This window comes from Micrasema longulum, unplaced genomic scaffold (genome assembly GCF_059751315.1).
Source record: "Micrasema longulum isolate JH-2025_06_02 unplaced genomic scaffold, ASM5975131v1 h1tg000464l, whole genome shotgun sequence".
In the NCBI taxonomy this organism is placed as follows: domain Eukaryota; kingdom Metazoa; phylum Arthropoda; class Insecta; order Trichoptera; family Brachycentridae; genus Micrasema; species Micrasema longulum.
This window is the reverse complement of record NW_028277662.1, coordinates 28,613-54,471: the sequence shown is the minus strand read 5'-3', so window position 1 is coordinate 54,471 and position 25,859 is coordinate 28,613. Positions and strand designations below refer to the sequence as shown.

General features: G+C 33.8%; 1 protein-coding gene and 1 non-coding gene across 4 annotated transcripts in view; both read right to left on the bottom strand.

Moving 5' to 3' along the window:
- The window catches only part of nahoda (DOMON-like domain-containing protein nahoda), a 151,111-nt gene extending 137,504 nt beyond the window's left edge, over positions 1-13,607 (bottom strand). For all 3 annotated transcript variants that reach the window (XM_088226734.1, XM_088226735.1, XM_088226736.1), the window contains exon 1: positions 13,572-13,607. The gene's annotated coding sequence lies outside the window, so the exon portion shown is untranslated. The remainder of the gene's footprint in view (positions 1-13,571) is intronic.
- An 8,521-nt stretch (positions 13,608-22,128) lies between these two features.
- LOC148281410 (U5 spliceosomal RNA) lies at positions 22,129-22,248 on the bottom strand. Its single transcript, XR_015822370.1, has one exon. It is a non-coding gene; the product is annotated as a U5 spliceosomal RNA (small nuclear RNA).
- Positions 22,249-25,859: the final 3,611 nt, after the last annotated feature.

Sequence of the window (25,859 nt, the reverse complement as noted above, 5' to 3'; positions counted from 1 at the left end):
ATTATTATATGTCTGCAAATATACAAATAAGTTGAATTAAAGTAAAGTTAAAGTGTAAGCAAACATATTGGGCACTGTCTGTTCTCACGAGGTATCGTAAATATCTGTTCTGAGGTTTTTTAAGCATTTTTTTAAAAATATGATAAACAGCATATTTTTTTAAGAAATGTCTTAAGATAATTAATACAGAATTGAATAATATATACAAATATGATAATCATACAAAAAAAATATGGAACTAAAAAAATAAACTCCCAAAGTATATGTAACTGAAAAAAATATATACCACAATAACCAAAAAGTTAGTGCTTCAAATACACATTTTTTAAAAGAAAATAGAATAAATAAAAAATATCAATTTAAATTTAAATCTAAAAAAATATTCATCCATCTTTTAAAATCGAAAGTATCTATTAATATTGAGATCTTAAACTATATAAATAAAAGACAGATAAAATATATATTTTTTTAAATTTATATTTTAATTACACATACATGATAAATCAGTATAGAAACAGTCTGTCTTCTAACTACTTTCGTAATAAAAACATAATTTTATTTCTATTAAGATATGTTTTCAAGTCATGTGTCAGCATTTTAAATATTTTAGGAATAGTATAATCAAGAATTCGCTGTCCATATTTCTTTTGAAACCTTTTAGAACAAATAGTGTGTTATGCATATTGGTGAGTTTGGAAATGAACATTAGATTAAAAATCTGTAAATAATTTGCTTAGACTTGGTCCATCTCAACAATTTCCAATGAAATTTTAAAAGAAAAACTTGATTTAACATTTATATGAAGCAAAATATACATTTAGTTAGCAGCTAAATTTTATTTGGTTGATTCCCTATTGGCCATTCATCTTTTGTTTTGAAATTTTCCTAAAGAAGAATTTCTAATCACCTATTTGTCTATAAACTCATTGATTGATTGTCCAAATTTACTGCGATCGTGTTTTTATGTTATATAATATAACATGTTATTCAAGCAATAAATATTTTAAAAATTAAATCAGATACGAGTCTAGTCACCCCATTATGTAAATAGCTAAGGTGTTTTTTATAAAATACAACTCTGAACTGGAATGTTTGCTTCCGCAAATCTGCCTCGTGGTGATAAAGTAAATAGTTATAATTTGTTTAACTATTTATTTTATTTTAATCTTGAAATAAGGCATTCATAAACATATTTTTTTAATTTTGATATTTTTTTTCTTCCTATATGTTTTTTCCCATTTCATACTATTTTTTCACTGCCTTTTATAAAATAGAATTTTGTGACTTCGCCTTCGACTTCGACTATGTGTACTTACTATTATTCTTTATTTATTATGTAACAGCAAACTATCACGCTGTTTCCCCGTAAGTGTAGGCAGAGAGGATAGAACGCCACATTACTCTATCTTCGCAAACAGATCTTTATTATACTTTATAACAGATCGTTTTATTTTTACTGAAACTAAAATCCCAACAAGCCACTTTCGGTAGCTTGTTGGTGGAGATTATGTTTATACTAACTTATATAACATTATCTACATTTGTAAAAACAATAAATAACAGATATAATTTAACAGACGGAAAGATCAGAAAATACAGGTATAAACAAATAATAATATATACATATTTTTTAAATACAAAAAATACATGAAAAATTAAAAAAATTACACATAAGCTACTATTCATATATAAACTCTTGATCGAGTAGGCACTCTTATTTTGATCTTGTTACATTGTGAGTTTAATTTAAGTTCTTTCGGCAATAAATTAAACGCTAGGTATATAAATATTTGATAGTTCTATAACCATATTTATTACATACTTTTGGTACTACCAAACCATCATTATACGTGAAGCGTGTATTATGGTTATGTTTGAGAGGAAATTTGAATGTATTACTATTCTGAAGTGATACAAAGCCACAGTAATCCTCGAACAGGCAGAGTTTTGATTGTTTTGTCATGACATGTCTTTCTCGGTCTTCCTCTATTTCTGCATCCACCAACATTCGCATTGATAATATTTTTAGCCGTTCTTTCACTGTCCATTCGCTCTACATGTCCAAACCAGCGCAGAGCTGCTTTCTTGATTTTGTCGATGGATCTTAACATCTGTGCATGTGCATCTATCGTACATAGTTCTAGACCCCATTTAAAAAATGTAGGTATTTGATAGTTAATAACATTAATCTATTGAAGCTAGATTACGAATCGTCTTGCAGCTACAAAGCGCATGGATGAGTGGAGCTCTAGCAACTTAAAATTATATCAATAAATTTACAAAAAATAAACATTGAACGATAGACCTGGCTTGGACACGCGCTGCGAATGCTTTTTGCAGATCAACAAATGTGCTGAAAAGCTTTTGGTTTTTAGCAAGGGATTTTTTTCATTACGTAACAGGTTTTGTAAATTACGACATTGCTTAGACATCTAAACATCGATCTTCATGTAGTGATAAATATATCAGGTGGGTTTGTATTGTCTCTGGTAGGCAAAAATGCAGTTCGAACTGGAGTGAATTCCACCCACAGCAATTTCAAATCATGCGCCTCAAATCTGCATAATTCTTTATTCAAATCATTCGTACATTTGCCATTACATCACTAATGCTACAAACACTCTGAATACAAATTAAATCAGAAATTATAATCGACATTCTTAGGCGACTACCGCGGGCTGTGAGCTGTGATATTCATAGTAAATTCCGATTGTGAAATCGACGACGCAGCTTTTCATCTTCCAATCGAATGTCATTCCAAATCGAACCAAACAATTTTCGTAGAATAACCAATGCGCTAGAAGACAATTTATACCTTTAATATAATGAAAAAGTTCAGTGGTTTTTTTTTTGTCTGTGTTCAGTACTAAATTTTTATTTTCTATACTGGCAACACATATAAAACTATAAATATCCCGTTCCTACCCAAAACCTTCCTATTTCAAATTCTTGTTCTTATACCGTCCTGTGAGCAAGTCACATGTGAAAAGTTGTCTCTCTGACAAATCTTTATCATATCCTGCGTCAGCATATTTCGTACAAAGTGAAGTTAGTGTTGCATAAACAGGCTAAATTACACAGTTCATCATCATCTACACGATACCTGACTGATTTAAGCTGTGAGCAACTCGATAAACTTGAACGACTTCAGAATACATGCATAAGGTACATTTTTGGTCTTAGGAAATATGACCACATTTCTGATTATCGTAGGCAACTGAAATGGCTCAAAATTAGACAGCGGAGAGACTATCACTCCCTCTCACTTCTGTTCAATGTACTTCATAGTCCTAACGCTCCTATATACCTGCGTGAAAAATTTCAACGCTTATCAGTTCATGGTTTACCTCTTCGTTCTAATTCTCAAGGCACTCTCTTAATACCCATCCACAATTCATCTTTCTTCTCTAACTCATATAGTGTCCATGCGGCTCGACTGTGGAATCATCTTCCATCCACCATCAAATATGTTACTACATTATCTCTGTTTAAATCTCGTCTGAAGAAACATCTCTTTTCTCTTCCTTAATCTCTTCTCCTTTCCTTTATCCTCTTTTTTCCTTTTTCCCATTGAGTAATAGTTTTGATTTAAGATAATTTATAAACAAATACGTTTATTTCTATTTTTATATATCTTTAGCTTTTTAATCTTTTTTTTCTATTGAATATGTTCTGTAACTTGAATTACAAAAATAAAAATTTTATTTTATTGGTTAGTTGGAAGAAATTGCCATTTGGCAAAGGGCCCGCCAATGTACAAATAACATTATATACAAAAAGTTAAATAAATAAAAATACCGGTATCCGTGCTATAGCAATAGTGAAGTGCTCCATATAAGAAACAATCGGAAGAACTTTAAAAGTGAGTAACAATTTCCATACAGTCCACTAAATTCTAATTCCCTCTGTTATCAGTGTACATCGTTTGGCATTGAGCTGACCAAACATTCCTTTTTGTGGTTCACAGGACGGTAGAAGAACAAGTATTTGAAATAAGAAGGATTTAGGTAGGAACGAGATATTCACAATCTTATATGTGTTGCCAGTATAGAAAATGTAAATTCAGTACTTAACATATTGATCCTTCGAGCCGGATGTGGATACTGTACCTACCAATACCGGAAGTACATCAGCGCCTACAAATACAGTTGAAACCTAAATCTTTTGAATTCATAACGCATCGGAAAAATACTAGTAAAAAAAGGATAGCGAAAGGATTGATACGTAATATTTTTAGCCTGTATATTATTATAACCAGGTGCCAGGTGGATTAAGTTAAAAATTTAGTAAAAAAAGAACGAAGAAAATGTAAATTCAGTACTTTACAGTTTGTGAATAAACAAATCTAAGAGAAAAAAAAATGTGTATCTTATAGTCAACGCTATAATTTTCTTATATTTTGTAATTTTGAAAATCCCCACCGAAACTTCGAAATCACACCGCCCACGACGTCTGGTCGGTCAGTGATCAAAACCCACATTTGAACAGTGAAACATAACTGACAAGAAGCAAAGAAAACATAGATTTAACAAATGTTTATTGTACGAACCGCTGACTTGCAGGCTTTCTACGACACCGTTTGTCATGGTCGAATTCATTAAGAAACGACAAACAGTTTGTTTTCAATTCTGAAATTTAAAAGTTGAACCTCGTACTGTCATAATTTGTACCCGCTAAACGTCACATCACGCTAAATGTCAAAAACCGATTTTTAAAATAATTTTTCCATACATTTTCTAGAAACTTCACTGTCCAATTAAATGCTCGAATTTTTACGGCTTGCAAGAAAAACATATTTTTAATACCCAATTTCCCGTAGCACTGAACTTCTTCATTGCTTAATCAACCAATTATAAAGCTTTACACACCAATGCACTTTCATAAACCCAAAGAACGACCCAGAATCAAAAAAATCCAAAAGATAGCGACTTTCTACCACCTACGTGAAATGAGAATACAACATATCTAAGTAATAGTGTACCGCAGAAAACAGCATTTTTATAAAATTCCAGGGCCTCAATTATGATTGGAAGATAAAATTTATCTTCAATTTTATCTACAAAGTAAAACTAAGTTTTCTGTATTGAAAATAGAATATGTAAACAATTTTTTTTCTAAACATGTTTAATTACCGGTTACCAACGAAGATACTTTGAATATTTTTATACAAATACAGGGTGTTCATTAAACCCTGTCACATCCGATACCACGATGATCAGTATGAGCAAGAAGACATATTGGCATATTAAAAAATATTTTTAGAACGAATATTTTTTTTTTTTTAAATATCAAAAAAAGCAAATGGTTGCTTACTTCTGCAGGGGAGAAACGAGGAGGGGGAGGGAGAAGTCTGATACTGCACCGCGCTCCCCTCACTTCTCCCCTGCAGAAGTAACCAACCATTTGTTTTTTTAAATATTTTATTTTTGAAAATTTTCTTTGTTCTAAATTTTTTTTTAAAATATGCTAGTATGTCTTCTTGCCCATACTGATCATTGTGTTTTCGGATGTGACAGGGTTTAAAGAACACCCTGTATACACACTTTCGTACATAATTATCGATATTAGTTTATACCGTCTCAGTATATACCGATGAAGATAGCCGTTTATAATCGCGGCCCTGGCCGTAAGTTCCTTATCTTTCTCTTGATTTATTCTCATGGTACCTATCTTCTACTATTACTACTACTACTATCACGCCATTTCCCCGTAGGGGTAGACAGAGAGAATGGACCGCCACACAGGTCGATTTTGGCATACATTTCTAACTTCTTGCACATTCATATATCTTGTCATACAAGCCCTTCGGTTCTGCCTGCTTTTGACATGACCAGACTTAAGATTTTGGTCGTCCTCATCTCACGTTACTGTTCATTTTCGCCATATAAAGGTACTTGTTTTACCATTCTTTCGTCATCCACTCGTTCTACATGACCAAACCATCTCAGAGACCCTTTCTTAATCTTATCAATTATACCTGACTCAGATTTACATTCTCGCCTGATTTCATCATTCGTAACCCTGTCATACATTGATTTCCCACACATTCGTTTAAGTCTAAGAGATCGCATTTCGACCGCGTTCACTCGCCTTTCATCCTTCCTCTGCCAGTCTTTAAATCAAGAAATTAAGAATGTTCAAATAGTTCGGGACCTCATTGGTCTTTTTTTTCATCATATTATTTATTTATTTATTTATATTTATTTGTTTATTAATTTTTTTCTCTTACAAACTATAAGTAAATAGTAAACTCGACTAAATCGAACATGTCAGGCATATTACAGATGATGCATTCAAAATGTTAGGTTTTGTCACTGGAGTCACTAAACTATTTAAAGATACGCTGAAAATTTTGTATTACGAATTAGTTAGAAGTCGGCTTGAAGATGCAACTCTAATCTGGTCCCCATATTATGAATGTCATTAATATAAAAAAGAAAAAGTCCAAAATAAATTATTAAATTGTCTATCGTATATAAACAATTACCCATTCAATAATTACAATGAAGCGATAATACATTTTAAGATAGACTCCTTGGATGGTAGCTGACAGATGGCTGACTTAATGTTTTTATTCAAGCTTTTAAATGGCCCTAAAGTAAGTATAATTCATTTTAATGAACCCGTTAAACGTACTCGTCACACCAAACGGTTTTACTGCGCTAACATAAATATTAATGCAGCAAAAAATGCATACATTCATAGAATTTGCAATTTGTATAAAAACATTATTGGAGCCAATGCGAGCGATATAACCAACTTGAATATTAATAAATTCAAAAAGAACATTAGCGACAGCATGCAGGCATTATCGTTGTAGGTAAGTTATGATAGGTAAATACAACAAATTTTTTTTTTAATTTACAAAGGCATATTATGCACAAATATTTCGTTTTTTAATTTCGATTCTATGACACATTCTATACATTGTTAATTATTAGTTTGTTTTAGTCTAGTATTAAGTATCTATTATAAGAAGTTATGTAGAAAGCAGCCAGTCCACAATTTCGAAAAAACCTATATTGATATTATCGGGTACAGTAAGGTCAATTCTATGTTCTGCTAAAAACGGCTAGACCGCTTTCATACAAAAAAACTGTATAATTTACCTTCTGAAAATGGTGTCGATTTTTTTTATTTTTTATTATTTATTTTATTTAGTTCTATGATTAACATAGTCTAATATATATTTACAACACAATATTTACATCTATACTTATTCTAACATTTGCAAAAACGGGATTTCTCAATTTGCAGAAAACGCCCCTAGAAAAATCTTATGGTACTGGCCCTTACCGGTCCGGTATGAGGGTAATAAAATATTAAATAAGATATTCTTAGAAATTGAATATTACAACCAGAATTATCTACTTTAAAAAAAGAGATCACAGTTCTATAAGGAAAATGTCACAAAGTTTATGTGATTTAAAATGATTATATTTCTTTTCAAAAACAAAAAAATAAGATTTTGCTTCCGCTATTTGAATGTTCAATTTATTACCTTTAAATCATTCAAAGACATTTAATTTCGATACTTAGTCTTTATATGAGAATCGAGATACCAAAGTTTAGTCTAAATTTGAAATAGCGTAATCTGCCGGTCGAAAAGAAATTATATTTTAGTTATATAAAACTTTTAAGTGTGTTTTTTAAATAGAAATACCTTTGAAAAGTATTGGTTTTATCTAATTTATGTATTTTTATTTTTTATTTTTGCTCAATTGAAAAAAAAAACATTGGTTTTACAATGGCAAAATCGTATGATTTCCTAATTTTTCGTGCGTTTTACCCGACTACAGCCTTAATTGATGATACTGTGGGGACCAGAGAGTAAATAACGAGAACGTTATGTTGTCTATGCGCGCAGTGCCCAATGGACATGTTTAAGGTCGCGAAACACGTCACTCCCCTCCAGCATTCAAATTTAATCATTAATATTCTTTATTCAAACCACTTTCTTTGCCTATGGTAATAAATCTAAAATTATATTTATTTATTCTTCGAGATTAAATCTGTTAAATCTTTTTCATCTATTTTACATGAACTATAAAACTACTACAAACCTGTAGAGGAAATATGCCTCCACAAAACGATTCACGTAAAAATCTGTAAATAACTTGCTAAGAATTTGAGATGTAGTAACAAAAACAAAACGTAATTTGGCAATAAAATAGGTAAAAAATACAACGAAAACTACATCTTTTATTTACCATCCGAAATTGTACTTGGTGAATTGTCCATTTGTCTTTTTTGATGACATTACTGCGCAATGATAATATTTCATTCTGATTCAACTGACGCAATTTCTAGCAAATGGAATAACTAATGACATTTACACAACAATAAAAAGAAAAGCTAGGAAGGGCATAGAAATGCAAAGCACAATGGTGTTTCAAGTTATCAAATTCAAGAGTTTTCTTGTGAATTTCAAAGAAACAAAACTCGGAGAAAAGGCAGTGGAACTAATTTGGTCCAGAAATGAAAAAATTCAATCAAAAGAATTGCCCACCAACCTGTCTGCTTAATTTCCAAGGTAAGGAAATAAAAACGCCAACATTCACAAAATACTCGATTTGAAAGTCATAATAAAACTAAGCATCACACTGTCTCCGGTAGACGTAGGCTGAAAAGACAGAATGTTAAAAATAAGTATGTATGATCTATTATTTTTAATGAAACCATTAGAAACATTTTAAAAATTATTTCTTGAGTTTATATATTTATTTATTTTCAGTTCACAAACAGCAAAAGATATCACAATAAAAATACAATTTATAAAATAAAAAATAATAACACTAAACATCTTTCACCAATTATATGTGAACAGTGGTCAGTGGTCTGGTCTCCATTCTATGTCAATCGCATAAATCACATTGAATCAGTCCAACATCGCTTGCTTCGAAAAATAGCGTGGATGCTTGGACTAGAGAGAGATAATTATTCTTATGCTGAAATAGAGTCGATGTTAAATATTTCTAGTCTACAAAAACGTAGAACTAATATTGACTCCATATATATGTTCGGCATACTAAATGGTATAATCGATGTTCCATCATTACTGGGACAAGTAAAATTCAATATTCCGACTCGTAGATTGAGAAACAATGAAGTACTGTTCATCGATCAGCATAGAACAAACTATGGCCTAAATTCTCCAATGACCCGCCTTTGTCGTATTGTTAACTCAAGACAGGATCTGGACTTTTTTGGTTTAAGTTTACAACGATTTAAACGAGCACTAAATAAATAGTCCAGATCTTGTCTCGATGTCCCTTATGTTTGTCAATGCTTCTTTCTTTTTCCTTTAAATGTTTTAAACTACTCTTTTATTGTAATATTTAAACCTTATAAATTGTATACATGGACAATGTCCGTTAATAAATAAATAAATAAATAAATAAATAAACAGCAATAGTCACAAAAGAAAAATTAAAAATTAAATATAGACCAAAATTTAGTTTTCATCATATGTTATTAAAGCAGTTTATTAGAATCTATATAAGATTGATTTTAATAAAAAATAATTTAAGATAGATGCAATTTATTTATTATTTTATTTATTTATTTTATTTAGAAAACATACAGTCATACAAAATAAGTACTAAAAACAACAATTTTTTAACATAAAAAGACCAATTAAGTTTTCATAAATTAAAAAGATATAAACATTAAATGTGACAAAAAATAAAAAATAAATAAGAATTTTAAGTGAGAAAAGGATAATTGTTGACATTTGCGTTTTCCATGGAGATAATAAATTGAAATAAATAAAAATACCGAATTTACACTCCGAGCCATCCACGCACACACATGAACGCACATATAAAACATACACAAACATATACATTACATGCGGCACATATACATAGCATAAAACATCAAGATGTACATTCAGCAACTATCCCAAATAATCGACCCCATGAAGAAATTTTCTGTACAAATGCAACGTGCAGTTAAAAATGTCTACATCAATACTGAGTCCGTTATAATTTCTACAGGTACGTCTAATGAATGAATTCGAGGTATAATTGTTTTTACAAGTTGGTACATAAAATAGGGAATTTAATCTAGTATAGCGAAAATACAATCGAATATAATTTTACTAGATTATTAATAAAGTCTCGAAGTAGTGATAAGTTTTTTTTAAATATATATCAATAATTATAGTAATAATAGTAGCAATAAAATAAAATACATAAAAAACAATGCGTACTCTTATTTAGTGTATCCGTTTTATTATTGTACATGTTAGTTAGGGTGATTATATTTATTTAGGGTGTGTGAGGGTGTGTGTATATGTGTGAGGGTGTGTGTATATGTGTATGGGTGTGTGAGTATTGTGTGTTTTCGAGAGTGTGTAGTGAATATAAGTCGACTTATTGATCAAGTTGAGAATTTATACGGTATTAGAATAAAACCATGGAATACTAATTTTAATTTTTTTATTCGGATAACCAACAGCTACATTTATCATATTTAAAAAACAAAACAAATAACAAATAAGCCAATTACATGATTTCACAAGTAGAGCCACAGTAAGTTAATATTCGTATATTTTCTTAAACGTAAAATAAACAGTAATTTAAATCTTAATAAAAAAAAAACACTATAAATTATTTCGAAAGCAAACGCCGCACGTCATTACGATTACTCGCAAATAAATCTATGTTTAATGATTTTTTATTACATTAAATGTATGGAAAGATTGCCATAAATATGAATTTCGCCTATAATTAAATGAAACAAGAGGAGTATAAAGAAGAAGATTATTCCTAAGAACTTTTGGAGGAACATTCATAGAACGCAGTTATGCAGAAAGCAGCCAGTCCACAATTAAAAAAAAAAATTTTAAAAAAAAGATATTGATGTAATAACTTATATTTACATATAAGTTATTAGATTAAAAATACTTATAATATTAGAAATCAAACACTGATTAAAAATACTTGGTAGACTTCCACTTATTTATTTGACCAATTAGCGCTTTCACTCTCTAATGGGCATCTTTAGACTGGTAAATATAATACAGTGTAAGGATAATTTATGTATAAATTATCCTTACACTGTATAATATTCACCAGTCTGAAGATGCCCATTAGAGGGTGAAAGCGCTAATTGGTCAAATAAATAAGTGGAAGTCTACCAAGTATTTTTAATTAATAACTTATATGTAAATATAAGTTATTAGATCATTACAATGGAATTCCATCAAGAATTGTCAATAAATAATTTAAATAAAATAAGATATTGGTGTTATCGAATTGGAAGGTTAATTCTATGTTCTGTTGAAAACAGCCAGGCCGTTTTCATACAAAAAAAACTGTAAAAATCATCTTCTGAAAATTACATAATGTCAAAATGTCATGAAAATGAATGTCACCTCATGCATACATTGAGAGTGTGTATGAGGTTTCATTCAATGTTAGATCTGGTTGTCGTTAAAATCATTAAATCTGGTCAAATACACAATTATATTATTTTTTTAATACAAAAAACGAATACATGCATTATTTATTATTTGCCATAGTAAAAAAAAACATTCCAACTGTTGTGTAGATTTGATTATTTACTATTTTCCCAAAAGTGCCATTATCTCAGTTCGACTTTTCATGGCTGGTTGCTTTCTGCATAACTACGTTCAATGGAGAGTTTGAAAAGTAATTCAGAACAGTCAATTGAACCAGAGGCAATTTTCAATAGATAAATTACATCAGCTATTTCGCGACGTTTTTGCAGAGGTAATGGGTGATGTTTATTCAAGGTGATTCTAAACGAAAATATGAAACTAATTATTCATAGATGGCGCTTTTATCATTTTTATTGAAAAATGCCATTTTTATGTTTATTTTCAATGGAAATTTTACAAAACTTTTTTTGCGGAAACTATACACTATATTGATTGTAACAAATACCAAAACAATACAATTTAGGTATTTTTCACAAACTGGTGTACTAAACAAAAAATAAGATAAATATGTTTTTGACAAGTAACATTACTTTATGTGTTTCAACAATGTCATCGGGTTCGAAATGAATATACAATTGCAAATCATCGCCATATAAACAAACAGGGGAAGTTTTTTGGTATTCGGTATTTATATTTACTATTCTCCTGGGAAGTGTCGAAGGGACAAGGTCGCGTGGACGTCAACCGACAAGATGGAGCGGTACAGTCACTGAGTTATCAGAATCATCTCTGACGAATGCCTGTAGAAGAGCACAAGACCGTTCCAGATGGAGTCAGGCTTAAGAGAGATTCGATATTTTGTCACTTTTTTGGAGATCCGGATGGTAAAATATTTCATTTAAAATTATCTAATTTACTCAAATATGATATTGACTATAAAAACTGACCCATAATATGCAACTCTCAATGCGAACATCATAAAGTTGTCATGTATGAATTTATACTACGCAAGCATACCAGACAAAACTATATTTGCCTTTGTCGCACTCAGGTGAATGTGAATTTTCTGACATCTACCTATCCCATTCTTTAATGAATTCCATTACGACATAACGCATGATAGAGCGGAGTGGTTGGTATTTTAATAATGATTATGTTAATTGTATGCATGGAGCTTCGTGGAGGTTTGTACCTGTTTCAATACGGTTACTTCGTGGTCGCTTAGTGCGTTCTATAATATTACCATCATGTCAACTCGGCGCAGCAGAGGGCAGAAAGAATAACGACGCGACAAGCATATTACTCTCCCTTAGTTTTTATCAATAATATATATATATACCTCTGTGAAAAATTTAAAAGCTTCGTTCTAATTTTCTTCCTTCTAATTCCTCTTTTAAGAGGGTGCCTGAGGAGATTTTTCTTCAGAGGTGATTTAAACAGAAATATTACAGTAACATCTTTGATAGTGGATGGGATATGATACCACAGCCGAGCCGCACGGACACTAAATTTATAACAAAGTAAGTATTTATTGACATGTATTGTGAGATAATTAATGAAGCTTTATAGTTTTATATCTTTAGATAATTGTTGTGGAAATTATATCGATAATATTATAATAGGTTGATGTTCTTTTTAATTCAATTCAATTCAAAAATTAAAAAGAACATCAACCTATTATAATATTGTTAATATAATTTTTACAACAATTATCTAAAGACATGCAACTATAAAGCTTATGTATGTATGTATTATGTATGTATGTCAATAAATACTTACTTTGTTATAATTTTTTCCAAAATTCATTATAAATACCTCAATTCCTCATTGCCTATTAAACACAGGCTTTCCCCTAACTATTGGCATTAAAGATATTTATTGATGGGCATGAAGTCGGAATAATCGGCGCGCGGCATGATATGATGTATGAATGTAGAGGAAGCAAGATCTGTGTGCAAAGTGGGATTGTTTCGTTTACTATTTTTACTGTTAATATGTATTTCATTGCTATGTAATTATCCTTTATTTTTTTAATACTCTGTTTTACCTATTATGTATATTGTAAAAAAAAAGATAGAGCGATGTGGCGTTATATCCTCTCTGCCTAACCTTACGGGGAAACGGTGTGATGGGTTGTTTGTTCTTATATATATACTTCACTTACCTTTCAGGGTTGAATTTTGTTGAAATTATGACACCTGGAAAAAAAAAATGTTTTAGAAAAAACAATGCTTTAAAAAATTAAATTATTTGCAATCAGTATTAACTAAAATAGTTTTGCAACACCAGTTAGGTGGCATCTAGTCCTTGTCTACGATACTAAAAAAAGATCAAATTAAATTTCACAGAAGAGCTTGATCAACGATAGTTAATGAAGAATGCGGAATGTCACGCATTCTGCTATGGTTTATGGTCTATTTTGACAAAATGGCGAATCAGAGAGATTATTATTGCGACATAATTACACGATTTAGTCCATAGCGCCAATTGGATACACTCTCCTTGCGATATTTGGATGCTGAATACTAGAAGGATGTTACGGATCCATTGCAACATTCGTTAAGACAGATATCAATGCAAAAATATAATTTCTGTTTTGTAACATGGCAACATTTATACCAAGAAGGAGGGATTGCGACAGCCAATCAGAGTGATGGGTGGCCGCCATGTTGCCTGGAACCGAGTCCAGGAAAACGACCGTTGGTGGCCTTCACTTCCTTCTCCTTCCCGGATCGACGTAGTCGTAGAGCATTGTACATTATTTTGTATCACCGCAGTATTAAGAATAAAACTATTGACATTACCTTGTCTTTGATTGCATTCAACACGATCACCTTTTACATATCAGAAGTGGGATTATCTGGGATAAATTACGGAGCCGCGATTACTGTTGTACTGTGATAGAGGCATTTTGAAAAGTCCGGTAAATCGCGCTCGAATTTTGTCCGTTAGCGCCGCCATTTTAGAAAAGTTCGCGTGTTGATGTAATCGGCAGTTAACTTCACAATCCTTGCGTTGATTTCCTTTTGTGTTGGACGTTTTACGCCACTTTTGGTCATCAATCGCTGTGTAGTGTTATTTTTTGTGACTTTTGGACGCTTGTCGCCATTTTTGTGTTTTTATTACGGACGCTTGACGCCATTTTGAAAATAACGTATTTTTGTGTTTACTTGGACGTTTTTTATACGCCAGTGATTATTTGTTGTTGTTATTGTGAATGAACGCTTTGCCGTCATTGTAATTTTTTGGACGCTTGTCGCCATATTTGCGTTTGATTTTAAACTTATAAAGCACTCGCTTTATTTTTATTATGTCGCGGCGTGTGCGCATCGTCGACGAACCGAGGGATGCAGTCCCTAGTGCTCGTAGGGAAGCAGAAGACGACGCCGAGCCTACTAGGGTAGTTTTCGAGAGACTGTTGGAGACTCGCCTCGAAGGGATGTTCGAGAGGTACATGAGTGGACGCAGCAGTGAAGGCCCGTCCAGAGAAACGGTCGCTACCACTTGTTCCGCTCCTGTGCCAACGGTGCGAGGTGAGGTCATTCCGACCTTCGACCCGGACAACAAGGGATGTTCCGTGTCTGCCTGGCTCCATAAGATCGACGTCCTTGGAGTGGTACATGGTTGGACCGACTACTCCAAAGCATGCTTCATGCAGACCAGGCTTCGGGGATCTGCCCGACAATGGTTCGACCAGCTGGAGGAGTACGACCTGTCGTGGGCTGAGTGGAAGTCGACACTGGAGAGTGCTTTTCCTCGGCACGTGGAGTACGCAGATTTGTTGGAGGAAATGATGGGTCGGTTGAAGAAAGAAGATGAGACGATGACTCATTACTACCACAATAAATTGCTGCTCATCAAGAGGTGCAGGCTGGACAACGAGGCTGCCATCTCTTGTATAATAAGGGGCTTGCCAGCGGAGCTACAGCTATATGCCCGGAGCTACAGCTGCGAAACTCCTGAACGACTGTATGCAGGGTTTCTGTCGGCACAGGAGAATTTTAAAACTCAGAAGCCAGCAAAGGGTCCTGTGATCAATCAGACTGCTGGGTCAGGACGTCAGGACAAACAAAAGCTAAGGTGCTTCAAGTGTGGAAAATTGGGGCACATCTCCAAACATTGTAGGGCGCCGGGGACCAGTGGACCTGGAAATATACCCAAGTGCCATGGTTGTGGGAAATCGGGTCATCTTCTGGCCCGATGCTTTAAGAGAAAACGGGTAGAGAGAGAGGAGGAGCAAGTCCAGGTAATAAAGTCAGCTGAGATCAATGCAGCATACAATAAAAATGTTACTATTAATGGTTTCCAATTCAAAGGTTATATAGATACCGGAAGCCAGTCCAACATCATGACCCTGCGGGCGAAGGAGGCGACAAACCTTGAAATGGGACCATCTGTTACAGTCCTTAAGGGTTTTGCCGGAGGAGCTGCTCCAGCTTTAGGGGTAGTTTCATTTGTATTGGGAGTCGATGGGCTATTCTTAGCGACTTCAGCATTGGTAACTGACTGCAATATGGGAGATGTTGACATACTCATTGGTCAACCTATTGTCAATCAACTAGGAACAACATTGGTAGTACGAGGCGCCATGGTGAAAATTGTCGAGGATAAAGAGGATGACCCTCTCAGCAGCATGAGGATCGAACCATCCGATTATGTGCAATCGTGGCCTGTACGACTTGTGGGTGATGTTGATATTGTGCCGGGCACCGTTAAGCGTGTCAGGGTTTATGTTTCAGGTGCAACCAGAGAATCTCAGTGCTTTACTACAGCAGCTCGCTGTTACGAGCTGGGTGGGACCAGTTATATGATCCCTAGTACTCTACTGGGATCTGAAGAGTCTGAAATCTCTATTCAGAACCTTGGTCGAGAGACTCTTATCTGGAAGAAAGGACAACTTCTAACTAGAGCTTTAGAAAGTGTCGAGGCTACTAACGACAGTCAGTCTAATTTTCAACACTTGGGGAGTAATTCACTCTGCTTTAATGTCGAGAGTTTGGAGGTGGATGTTGGAGACATCGGGCCTCGGGAGAAAGACGAACTATATAGATTACTTAGCGATTTTAGTTCATGCTTTGCGAGTTCAACCAGTGAACTTGGATGTACAAGTTTTGGTCAAATGAAAATAAAGACGGTTAATGATAAACCCGTTTATCATAAGCCATACAGACTATCGGTGTCTGAGCGAAAGGTAGTACAAGGGAAAGTTCAAGATCTCCTTACGAATGGGATTATACAAGAATCCGAGTCTGATTATGCTAGCCCTGTTATTCTAGTTCGCAAAAAGACAGGTGACTACAGGCTATGTGTGGATTACAGAGCTTTAAACTCTATTACCGTTAAAGATAGATTCCCTTTACCTCACATTGAAGATCAGATTAGCAAGTTGGCTAATAAAGTTTACTTTACTAGTTTAGACCTGACTCAAGGGTACCATCAGATTCCCATGGAGGAGGAATCCATTCCAAAGACCGCCTTTATCACACCAGATGGGCAGTATGAGTACGTACGTATGGGTTATGGTTTAGCTAATGCACCTTCTGTGTTTATGAGAATAATCAAAAAGGCTTTACAGATGATACCTAGTGAAAATATCTTAATTTATATGGATGATATTTTGATACCCAGCATTACTGTAACTGAGGGGTTAAATTTATTAAGATCTGTATTTGAGCTTTTAGCGAAGGCAGATTTAAAATTGAACATAAAGAAGTGTTCATTCTTAAAGACGCAAATTAATTACCTAGGGCATGAGGTAACCGGAGACGGAGTAGCTCCAGGATTTAATAAAATCTCAGCAGTGGAGAAATTTAAAGCTCCATGTAACGTGCACGAAATTCGTCAATTTATTGGATTAACGAGTTATTTCCGTAAATTTATCCAAAATTTCGCTAGTATAGCACGACCGCTTACTGAGTTAACAAAAAAGAATGTTTCGTGGACATGGGAGACTCCACAACAAAATGCATTTGAAATGTTGAAAGACAAGTTGGCCTCACGACCCGTTCTAGCCTTGTACGATAGTGATCTAGAAACTGAGTTGCATACCGATGCAAGTAAATTGGGTTTGGGAGGAATATTAATGCAAGTTCAGAAAAGAGGAGAGTTAAAGCCCGTGGCATACTTTAGTAGAGTCACCTCTAAGGAGGAAGGATTTTACCATAGTTATGAATTAGAAACTTTAGCTGTTGTGGAATCCATCAAACGATTCCGTATCTATTTAGTTGGTATTCATTTTAAGGTTGTTACAGATTGTACTGCTGTTAGATCAACCTTTGTGAAAAAAGATATGATACCAAGGATAGCGAGATGGTGGTTAATGATTCAGGAATATGATTTAGAGATAGAATATCGACCTGGACATCGTATGAAACATGTAGACGCATTGAGCCGTAATCCAGTATCGTTAGATATGAACGTCTTAATGATTAACGATGATGATTGGCTGCTTTCGTTACAATTGCAAGATAGCAAGCTAATATCTATTGTAGAACAGCTTGATAGTGGAAAGGTCAATGCTGATATTGCCACTAACTTTTGTTTACAAGACGGTAGATTGTATCGTAAGACTTTGAGTGGTAACCGTCTTGTTATACCTAATATGGCCAAATGGATGTTGATAAGAAAATATCATGATGATATAGGACATCCGGGCTTAGATAGGTGTGAGAAACTAATTAAAAGCGAATTTTGGTTTCCAAAGATGACTCGCTTTATTAGAAAATATGTGTCAGCGTGTATCCGTTGTGCATTTGCTAAGGGTCAGTATGGAAAGAAAGAAGGAAAACTCAATGTGATTCCTAAACCAGGAAAACCTATGCATACTCTCCATGTGGACCATTTGGGACCATTTCCAAAGAGTAAACTTTGTAATAATTACATACTTGTACTGACCGATGCGTTTTCAAAATTTGTGTTTGTCTACCCAACTCGTACTTTGAGTTCGGTAGAGACTATTAGAAAAATGAATGAGTTGATCAGTTCATTTGGTACGCCCACTAGAGTAATCTCTGATAGTGGTTTGGCTTTTAATAGTAGGCATTTTAAAGAATTTGCTACAAAGAAGCAGTTCAGACATATTTTAACTGCGATAGCTACACCAAGAGCTAATGGTCAAGTTGAAAGAACAAACCGTACTATACTTGACGCTATGCGTGCTTCGGGAACTGATCCTAGATTATGGGATACAGGTTTACCAGAAATTGTTTGGGGGATAAACAATACTGTAAATGCTAGTACCAAGTTCACTCCTTATCAGTTAATGTTTGGACATGAAAGTAACATTTTGGGTGATTTGAGAGGTGAAATGGAAGATGTTGAACCCGTTGATAGGGCGCAACAGCTGAAAGCGAGGCAGGAAGAGGCTCAGAGTAATATTGAGATAGCTGCTGAGCGTATGAAAGCGCAGTACGATAAGCATCGTAAGGCTGCGCATAAGTATAAAAAGGGAGATCTTGTTTTGTGGAAGCAAGGTGTTACTAAAGGTGGATCAGGGATCAATCACAAGATAGATCCATTGTATGGTGGACCTTATATGGTTACTAAGATCTTTGCTGATATTGACCGCTATACTATCAGAAGCATAAAGGGTATGCGCGGTTATAAGAAATTCAGTGCAATAGTAGCAGTTGATGCTTTGAGGCCTTACAAGGGGGCTCCGAAGGACTCTAGTGAGTCGGATACCCAAGGGAGTGAGGTGGATCGGGATGATCTGATAGACCTATTGGAGAGTTAGTGCTGTTGAAACAGTTGTATGGGAGCAAGTACGGTGAATATAAATTCACCTACTGATTTAAGCTCTATATGAGAACTTAAGAATTATTACAGTATAGCATGTGTAATTGCTATATAAATAAAGTTAGTGGATATTGATTCACAGGCTGTGTGGGGACTCCAATACTCCTATATGGGGGTGTCCAGAGTCCATATGAGCAATTTTGTGTTCTCTAAAGTACGTATTTACAGTGGATATAACTTACTTGTTTGGTCCTAGGAAGTACTGATTTATAATAGATATCACTAACGTGGTATCCTTATTGTGATTACATTTGTGTAATGTAATGGTAAGTCCTATGGCAATTGTGAATAAGCGTTGGCTTATTGTGATTACATTTGTGTAATGTAATGGTAAGTCCTATGGCAATTGTGAATAAGCGTTGGCTTATTGTGATTACATTTGTGTAATGTAATGGTAAGTCCTATGGCAATTGTGAATAAGCGTTGGCTTATTGTGATTACATTTGTGTAATGTAATGCTAAGGTCACTAGGTGACTGTGGATAAGCGGTGGCTTATCGTGTTTACATTTGTGTAATGTAATGCTAAAGTCACTGGGTGACTGTGGATAAGCGGTGGCTTATCGTGTTTACATTTGTGTAATGTAATGCTAAAGTCACTGGGTGACTATGGATAAGCGGTGGCTTATCGTGATTACATTTGTGTAATGTAACGCTAAAGTCACTGGGTGACTGTGGATAAGCGGTGGCTTATCGTGTTTACATTTGTGTAATGTAATGCTAAAGTCACTGGGTGACTGTGGATAAGCGGTGGCTTATCGTGTTTACATTTGTGTAATGTAATGCTAAAGTCACTGGGTGACTGTGGATAAGCGGTGGCTTATCGTGTTTACATTTGTGTAATGTAATGCTAAAGTCACTGGGTGACTGTGGATAAGCGGTGGCTTATCGTGTTTACATTTGTGTAATGTAATGCTAAGGTCACGTGGTGACTATGAAGGAGAGGCTTATTGAACGAATTAAATGTTCTATGCTAATGTCTTTTTTATTTTTCTGTTGTGGGGTCACAACATAGGGTCAGGATGGTCGAATGTAACATGGCAACATTTATACCAAGAAGGAGGGATTGCGACAGCCAATCAGAGTGATGGGTGGCCGCCATGTTGCCTGGAACCGAGTCCAGGAAAACGACCGTTGGTGGCCTTCACTTCCTTCTCCTTCCCGGATCGACGTAGTCGTAGAGCATTGTACATTATTTTGTATCACCGCAGTATTAAGAATAAAACTATTGACATTACCTTGTCTTTGATTGCATTCAACACGATCACCTTTTACAGTTTATTTGTACAAAAAAATGCAGTATTGCCGAACTGTTTTACTTATATTTTAAGGGCCTTACTCATAAACTTGGCATAAAGTTACACTTATGGTAAAACTCGGATGGGAATATCATCCTTATTATAGTGGTAAAATAAGGATGGTGTTCCCATCCGAATTTTACCACTTAACTTAGGCGTAACTTTACGCTAAGTTTATGAGAAAGACTCCCAAGTAAAATTTCAATAAATATTCATAGAGTTACTTTGTAATCAATATTCCCTTTCCATGGGGCAATGCATTGGTACACCAATCGCAGCGTATGTTTTTTTTTGTTACGTGAAGATAAGATGATCAGTCTTACGCTTCAGAGGTTATGAAATAGTCATTATTTTTAGAAAATATAATAATATGATTCTATTTGATTTGTGGTGATTCTCAACGAAAATATAAAACTAATTATGCATTGATGGCGCTTTTATCATTTTTTTATTGAAAAATTACGTTTATTTTCAATGGAAATTTTACAAAACTTGGTTTGCTGAAACTTTACACTATATTGATTGTAACAAATGTATAAATTTTGCGTTTTTTTTTTTACTTGTTATTAGTATAAGGTTTTTTCAATTTTTACAATTGTTTAATTTTTTATTTATTTTGTTTTGCATTTTTTTTTGTTTCTTTTTTATAATATTTTGTAAACTTGAGCCAGACTCTTTTTTGGCAAGTTCAACCTTAATTGTTCCATTTTTTACTGCGTGTTTTGTTTTTTTACGCTAATAAAGGTTTTTATTGAAAAATATATATATTTATCATAACAATATAAAATCGGTCCTTTTTACAAAATGGTGTTCAAAACAAAAAAATACTTCTCTTTTTTATTTTTTGAATTGTTTGTTGAAATTAATATGGTGTCAAATTTCCATTAAAAATAAACGTAAAACTTGCATTTTTCAATCAAAAAAATATAATAGCGCCGCCATCTACGAATAATTAGTTGCATATTTTCGTTTTGAATCATATTTAAGTGACAATTCTTAATGGAATTCTATTGTAATGATATAGTAATAACTTATATATGTTACTAATTAAAAATACTTGGTACACTTCCACTTCCAATCTCTAATGGCATCTTCAGACTGGTCTGAAGATGCCCATGCGTCGAATAAACAAGTGGAAGTGTGCCTAGTATTTTGAATTAGTAACTTATAAATAAATATATGTTATTACATCAATAATGTGATTCTAGTTGTTTTTAACCTCATAGATATGATAAATAAATTACAGTCATTTTGAAAATTCGACGTTCAAAATAACGATCGAAGAGAATAATATACCAATGGTGAAGACAACAGAGACTTCAGAAAGAGACTGCCGTGTCATTTGTATTAACTAGAACACTATTTTTTTTACTTTTCCCATATCGTATTCATAATTAGTGATATTATGGAAACAAAGGCCAAAAAGCAACTTATCCAACCTTACACTCCAGTAGTTAGTAGTTTGCCTTCTAGACCATCGACATCACGAATGCAGAATAATACTTTAATTATAACCCCTGCATACATCGCAAACGAGTTGATTGACGCGATGGTAGCCAGCAGTAAATTGAAACTACGATACCAACTACAAACGGCACCATAGCTAAAGCTCAACTGATAGTTCTTAGGACCCGCTTCGAAAAGCGGGCGACAAAAAATTGAGTATAGACTCATTTGAGTGTTCCCCTCCACGGAAATCTTTAGTAAAAGGCGAAAGATTTATTCGTATTGAAGGGAAACCAGAGTAACGTTAATATGGAATCGCAGAGCACTAGTCAAAAACATATTGAATAACGCAAGCGCGCTGCGAACGATTATGCTGCCACCTAGCGACAAAATTTCTAAGTAAGCTTGCGATACGATCTTGGCATATTTTTTGTTTTGATTTATCTACTAATTTAATGATAAATGTTTGCATATTTATATAATTTTTAGAGCATAGGTGATTCGAAAGCATTTCAAATTCTTCCTGCATCTGAAAATCACGATATTTTTCGTAAAAAGTAGTCTACTTAAATTTTACGGTACGAGAGAGAAACAATTAACATTCTACGTCATGACCTTCGTTATTTAACAATACATCGCTACACCTTCTCCTAAATGCTAATGTAAATTATATATCTCATGCAGAATACTAATTATAAATGCACTTGGCGCTTGCATCCAATTACGGGATAACGCAATGCAGCCAATAACCTTGGAGGATCATCCTAAGGCTGAAGTCTGATAAAAAGTAAGAAAATCATACGATTTTGCCGTTTTAAAACCTCCCTCTTTCAAAACCGTGCCATTGAAAAAATAAAGTAAATGAACAAGATAATTTTCTAATGTATTTCTGATAAAAACTACGCCTAAAAGTTTTATAGGTGTTAAAATTTAGACAAAAAAGAACATCGGTACAGTACTCATAAAATTTATTTTAATGGTATGAAGATATTAGATTCTACAGGAGTAAATACTTAATGTTTAAAACTGCCTTAATTTTTTAAAATTTGTCTCTGTATCACACGCAAAAAAAAGTATATTATACTTCGGCACGGGTAACCCCAGAAAGGACACATTATTTTTATTATTTATTATTGTTTATAATGCGGAAAAAATGACAGATCATAAGCCCTGTAAATGCCTGGACTTTAATATTCTCTTTTATAAAACGCTCTTCGTCTCTGTTGTAATATATCACTACTTTATCTTGTTCTAGTTGTAGTTTTCGAATAATGTGTTTATTTTTATGGCACCAAAACCATAATATATGTGTGTTCATTATAGTATGTGTGTACAATATTATGTATTAGTATTTATTTATTTATGTATCAGCATATTTCCTTTATATAGCTACTGTTTTTCATTATTACACTTTTTTTTTTAAATGATAATTTTTAAACCTAACATGATACATTATATCCATATTTTTGTCTTTTTTATTTCGCAAAGTTTTTACTTTTGATTTTGTATTCCAGTGGTATGCTTTTTTGGTTTTTACATGTCTAAAAAAAAAGGGTTTTTGTTTATTATTAAAATTATTAATATGTTTGTACTTACCTGTATTATTTTTTTTAATGCCCCCTGGGCTTATTGTAAAATTAAAAATAAAATATTTTGATCATAAAAAGTAAAAACATAAACTTTTTTTTCCCTATGTGAACACTCTGGAGAACAGACCTATGTGGTCTGTTCTCCAGAGTGTTGTTCCTCCTGTGAGGTGGATTCCCAATTGTCCTTCCATCTTTTGGGATGTCTTCCACGAGGACGAGTCCCATGAGGCTGATAATTCAGTTCAACATAAGAGAGTCTGGTAGTGTCCATTCTTTCGACATGATCCTACCTGTCCCTCTTTCGCTGTCCACTTTATTTTTCGATGTCCTCAGCCTCACATATCTCCCCCATTCTGGTGTTCCTCCCGCGATATCTTAGAGATTTTCCTGCTATCATCGGAAGTCCTCAATACTTGTTTAGCCCTGACTGTCGGCCCTTGCCTAAGTCATGTGTCATCATTGGTCTAACACATCTTTTTTGTCTGACTTTTCAATACCTTTATTTATCCATACTGTGGATTTTAGTGCACAATTGACGATTGAGATGACAGCGGCTTTCTCAACTTAGTCTTGTATTTCCTCAGACAGATCAGCTTCTCCAACCAGATATATGCCTAAATATCTGAAGGTGCTGACCTGATCTATGGGTTTGTGTTGCACAGTCAGATTACATATTTTTGGTATTTTGGAGAAGGTTTTATTTTTTCAATGGAAATTGGCATGTTATATTTTTTACAATCATTGTGTAGTCTAGCATTACTTGTAGGTCAATATTTTTTTCGTCTATAATTATAGCATCGTCCGTTTAACACCCCACATTATCAATTTCCTCTCGTATCCTATATCCTAGTTATGGCGGTTGAAATTCTTCTATGAGTTCATCCATTACCAAATTGAACAACAAAAAAAAGGGCTTAGGCTTTCCTTTGTCGTATGCCTGTCATTATTGGAATTATGTTACTCAATTTATCATCACATCTAACTCGTGTGTTGCCTCGCATATTTATATCTCGAAAAAACATAAACTCATCTATAAAATATGTACGTCTGATCAGAATAGAATAAAAATTCAAGAGAAAAGTAGCTTTCTACAAGATATTATGTATGATATGTACTATATATTGACCCAGGCGAGAACATGCATCGAAATCTCGTGCACGCAAAACCTACGTGTTAACAACTGCACCACGAACGCTGATGTATGCATATTCACTTTAGTAAAATCATCAAGAGTTACCTGAATGTGTTTTGTGAAAAGATTTTGTACAAAAAAGAGATAGGCAAATAGACACAGCAAATCAAAAGGTATCAATTGAGTAAAACCTCATACACATGATTAATACTGAAGTTGATTTGTAGCTTGCAATAAACTTAATAGGTAATTTCGCATGAATGACCCTGTTTCGTTCGACACTTGCAAATACTGGATTTAGTTTATGCTCGATACTCGCATCTGTAAATCTCGAGCACGCGCGCTGAAGTCGTGCCGAGACCCAATCAAAACATATCCATATAACCTAAATATTGTACAATCTGCTAAGTACAATTACGAAACATGATCCGTAAACAAATTGCTCCCGAGATCTAGCTAATAAGGTAATAAGCAAGTCCTGACAAGGAGATAAGAGAAATCGAAGAAACGTTTGTGCTGGACGTACGCAGGTGGGTGCTTGCGTCGCGTCAATTGTTTGATTATTATTTATTAGAAATGGTAAAAATCAAAACCAATAGTTATGACAGGCGCCGTGGCGCAGATATTTAGACACCTAGCTGCGAAATTGGGGTTGAAATTCGTCGCACAACTTGGAGTTCTTTGGGATAGATTTTCCCGCTTTTCGTAGATCTCTTCGCGACTAAAACAGTGTGGAACGAATAAGGATTGGCATGGCTTAGCTCGAAGTGTTATATTTAGATCATTTTCGTACGTATACCATTATTGTATTTTCCTTGTTTGTCTTTGGTACATGTATTTATATTCTGTTCTATCAGTTTCTTGTATATATGTTTCTTCGTGTAAGTGTTGAAATTAGCTTAGGCCGTATATATCATAAATACATCAATATTCTGTGAAGAATATTGCTTAGGAATCCTTTCGTGGGTCTCTATTGATGGATAAAGAAAAACCCACAGACGAAGAATTATTGGGCTAAGATGACGGAGAAGATATTTATGCTGATGATGACATAGTATTTAGACATGCCATACAATATTCTAACTGCGTTGTTCGAAAACCAATATAATAAATAGATGGTACTGTAATAAAAATCAAACATGAAACGAAAACGAACAAAGCGTCCAATTTTGATGGGCAAATAAAAAGCTTT